Raw genomic sequence first — 4,608 nt, forward strand, 5'->3', positions numbered from 1 at the left:
GTTGAGCTCTTTGTGGTCTTTGTTTTTGTATTGCTTTTATGCCTTTCACGTCGCTTCGCACGTTTTCGTTTCTCTTGTGTTGCTACCGAGCTCGTCCGCTGCTATAAACACGCCCTCATACAAGCAAGCACACATGCACGCACGTGCTCTTTTTTCTCTCGATAAAGTCACTTTTTCTCTGTCTCTCACTTCTTTCTTCACGCCTTTGACTTTCGTGTTTTATTTCCTGCTCCTTGCTTCACAGAACGCACCGTTTTCTCCCCAGCTCGCACGATCTCTCACACCTCTCCTCATTCCCCTTCTCGAGCTTGCAGAGGGACGCTTAAGGAGAGAGGGTTAAATGTGCATCTTTTCTCTCTTCCAAAGCTTTCGGACAATGCACTGCACTCCAAAGAAACGAAGTGAGACAAAATGCAGAGAGCGAAACAGAATCCGTGTTTCTCCGACCGGAACCAACGACGAGAAGGGTTTGCATTCCCCCTCTCTCTCTCTCTTCATGTGCTCGGCTTCTACAATCTTCATGGATTTCGCGTGCCGTTTTTCTTTTCTCTCTTCACAATGTTTCTTCCTATGACTTCTCCTTTTTCGTTTTTCTCTTCCTGACGTACATCTTCTCATTCTCTCTCTGTGTAGGTTCGTGCAAACCTTTCCCTCTGTATGCGTGGTTGCATGTCTGCCTCCCTCAAGAACACGACTGCATCCAAAGGTGAACGACAGCACGACGAGAGCAGAAATCAAAGATGAAAAAAGCAGAGAAAATACCACATATATATATATATCACACACACACACACACACACACACTTTTCCGTGTCCTTTTTCCGGGTGGATTAGTATTTTTCTTCATCTTTCGTGTCTCTTTTTTTTGTTTGTTTGTTCAATCGTCCACTTCCAACAAGAAGAAACGATGCTGACGCTGATGCTCACTTGCCTACGAAGCACTTCTGTCTCTCTGTCTGTCTCTGTGACTTCTCCTATTCCATTCGAAAGAATACGAAAAAAAAGGACGTTTCTTTTTTTTCTGAGTTCACCCTTTTGCTCACTTTTCTCTCGCTCTCTTTCTCTCTCTTTGTGTTTGTGTCGCTGAGGCGTTCTCCCTGTCCCTCAGCACCTTTGCTTTTCCCCTTTTGTGTGTGTGTTTCAAATTCGTTTTCGCATCAGTGGTCTTTGACGTGCTGTGTGACCAACATGTGTGTGTCTGTGTGCGCTCTCATTTTCTTTTTCTTTTCTCTATTTGCGTACTATGCTCTTGACTCTCTGCCAAAGCGTGTACAGTGTTCGCACGCGTAGAGCTGGAGGTGCCAAGTGCGAAAGAGTTAGGAGTAGTCGATCGCGCAAAGAGGGGCGAAGCAGGATGTTGCGAATCGAAGGGGATGAAGACCGTAGATAGTAAGCCACGCATCACCTAGAGCTAGTGTCATTTATTTTTTATGCCACCAGCAATGGTCTTCGTTTCTGATCTGAAGGCTTCTCTCCCACTGTCTTTATTGGCACCCTCGCAACCAGCCTCCGCCTCTCGCTTGCTCTCACCTTTTTTCCCCTCCGTTGAACGCCCCTGGGACGCTTGCGCAAAGTGGAGCCATGCCGATGGAATCGGGCGAATGGGGGGGGGGCGAAACGAAAGGAGAGATGCAAAAAGAGAGAGAGCAGCCATCTTTTTTCCCCCTTTTTCCTCACCTTTCTTTTTTTCTGTGCTTTTTTTTTGGCACACACAGGGCCGGAGAAAAGACCGAGGTTGATCACCGAACAGTCAGGAATCAGGAAAGTGAGGGGATTCCTTCTCTCATAGCCAATGATACACACCTATCTCGCTTCTTTCCCTAGAAAAAGAGAGCCCACCTTTAGGTGCAGCATGTACTCTTTCTTTTTTAAGTATTTGAAGCGTTGCCATGTTGTAGACGTGTTTGCTCTCACCTCGACTTCTTTACTGGTAACCTCCACTCGTGCGTATGTGCGTGCGTCTCACAGCTCATCGATAGCCGTCAAGGAGAACGCTTCCTTGCCGTTCTCGTCGCCACCACTACCTGATTTTCTCATGCTGACCAAAAATAAAAAGAAAGAGGCGAATGCAGCATTGTCACCCACGAAGATATCTCCACGAAATAGGGATGCAACGGGGGAGCGTTTTTCGTTGTTCTCTCTCCCTCTCTTTGTACCACTTTCTTCATGGATATCCCTCTCTCTCATATATATATATATATAATCTATATCTATTATATATCGTTGGTCGAACAGCAGAAACGTTTTTTTGTTTCGCGGGCGTTTCTACTGCGTCTTCTCCCCCTTTTTCCGTCCACTTTTTTGTTTAGCGAAAAGTTTTTTTTTTTGTGTTGTTTCTTCTCTTACACGCCTCACACACAATCTTTCTTGAGTGAGTGCGAAGGTGTCTGCTTGTTTTCTGTCGTTGTGGGCTGTGCAGGGGGTAGGAGGAGGGGGTAGAGTCACGACACTGTTCCAGCTGCCGTCACTCCTACTTGATAGTGCCTGTGAGGCAAGGGACGAGGTTTCGGTGTTGACGTGCCGCTGGGTTTACCCCCCCCCCCCGCTGCGCGGGTAGAGGCTTCATTCTCCGTCGCCATTTCCACCACTTGTACACGACGTGATCGTGCTTGGTCTGCTTTAGCCTTTTTGCTCTACCGAGGACGGGAGAAAAAGCGACCAGCGCCAAGCCAGCTGGCGAGATGGGAAGAGAGGAGGGGAGCAAGAGGAAGCGCACTTGCGCGATGTTGTGGTACCGCCAGAGAACGAATGCCCCTCTGTCTCTTTCTCCCACTCCCTTTCTATCAGCTGCTTTACGAGACAACAAAAAAATGACAGAAAACTCTACTACGTGAATCGTAATGATGGGGTGGAGGTTAGGGCGGAGGGCGCTGTGGACGGATGCACCTCTTTGCCCCTTGTGCTGTAGTGCTCATCCTCGCCTCTCTCCCTCTCGTTCTTACCTATCTTCTCACTGCAAAACAAGATGCTCGTCATGAACGACATCCTATCACCGCCCCCCTCCCCTCTTCCCTCCTCCCCCACCGTGTTTTCTTTCCTAGCCTGCACTTTGGTCTGGGTCTTCGCTTTTACATCCCCCTCTTTTTCATCTTTTTCTGTGGTTTTGGTTGGCTCGACGCTTCTCTTTGTACTGCTGTTACCAGACGCGAATCTCTCTCCCCTTGTGGATGTCAGTGCGATGGCTGACTTGGCGCTGAAAGTTACATGCCCGCATAGGGCCCCAGTGCTCCACAATAGCGCGTGCATACCTTGTCGGTTCTCCTCGCCGACCTGGACCCACGTCTGCGGTTGAGGCATTCCACTGCGATAAAAAAAGCCGGAAACGCTTGCACCGGTTGCCTATCCCCTTCCTCCTCCAGCGGGGAAGAGCCGCCAATACAGAGCGACACAGAATTGACAGACAGAGCAAGTCATCTGATCCATGCCTCCTTTTTCTTTATTTTCCTATTTTGTCTTCCTCGTTCTTCTGCCTCTCACGTAACTCTGATGCACCGCTGTTTCTTCTCCACAGCGCCGTGCGTGGGCGTTTAGTGCGCGCTGGGATCGGCCTCTAATGATTCCTTTTTTATCCTTGTTCTTTCCCTGACATCCCCTTCAGAGCGAGAAGTCGTGGCTTCTCTGTGCACAGGCACGTGTTTTTTCGCGAGCCCCGTCCGCTGGGCACACCCAGCTCTCTCAGAGGCGTGCGGATTCATTAGAAGGCGGAGTGCCCCTGCCGCCACACACTCATGGCAGCGTCTCCCACCTGTGGAGGCACATGCGGGCAAGCCATCCATGCACGCCCTCTCCCCACTGCCGGCGACATGGACGGGAGTGGAAGATGAAGATGGCGAGTCCATCCCCCCAGACAACAGCGCCGTCATGACGCGGGCCCCAGGATCCGAAAACGCGAGCAGTGCGCGCGCGCGCTGGCAAGCACAGCTGGTATGGTGTATCACACGCAAGCAGGGCATGCAGAAGTGAGAAGGGAAGGCGTGGGGAACGTAAAGGTCGCGAAGGGATGCATGCGAATCAATCCCGCACCGCGCGTGCGTGCGGGGTATGCGGCGCCGCCTACATTCCGACCGGCTGTGCTGATGCGGCACAGATGCCGGAGGCATGACGAGAGCACCGCGAATCAAATTATCGAGTCGGCCACACCTCAATGTGGAGAGTCGCAACACCACGGTATTGGATGCCGCGGCTTGAGGCGACGGCGGGCGGGACATAGCACGCAGGCAGGGTGCGTGTGCAGGGTGTCGGAGGGTCCCGACCTGAGAGGCCGGCCGACCTCCCTCTCGAGCCCATCTGGCGTGCGCCTAGACCACACATCCCTGTTATTCCGCACGGCTGACGCCGCTGTGTCCGCCCTCGAGCAGGGCCCTGGACCGCGGCGTGCTTTGGGTGGAGGCGTGCAGTGCAGCTGGGCCCGCGTGGCGCCGGTCTCTCAGCACGCACCCGAAGGAGGGACGAGGGCGGACAAAGGGAGCCGGTTGGTCGCATGGCCCGACTCGACGGCAGGCGACTTGTGCCAGACACCCAGGAGTGAGCCGCAGTGCACGAGCGGCAGGAGCAGTGTGGCTGTGCATGCGCCTGTGCGTGGACTTGCTCGTGCTGGAGGGACACGAC

The sequence above is a fragment of the Leishmania mexicana genome, chromosome 20 (genome assembly GCF_000234665.1).
Source record: "Leishmania mexicana MHOM/GT/2001/U1103 complete genome, chromosome 20".
Classification (NCBI taxonomy): domain Eukaryota; phylum Euglenozoa; class Kinetoplastea; order Trypanosomatida; family Trypanosomatidae; genus Leishmania; species Leishmania mexicana.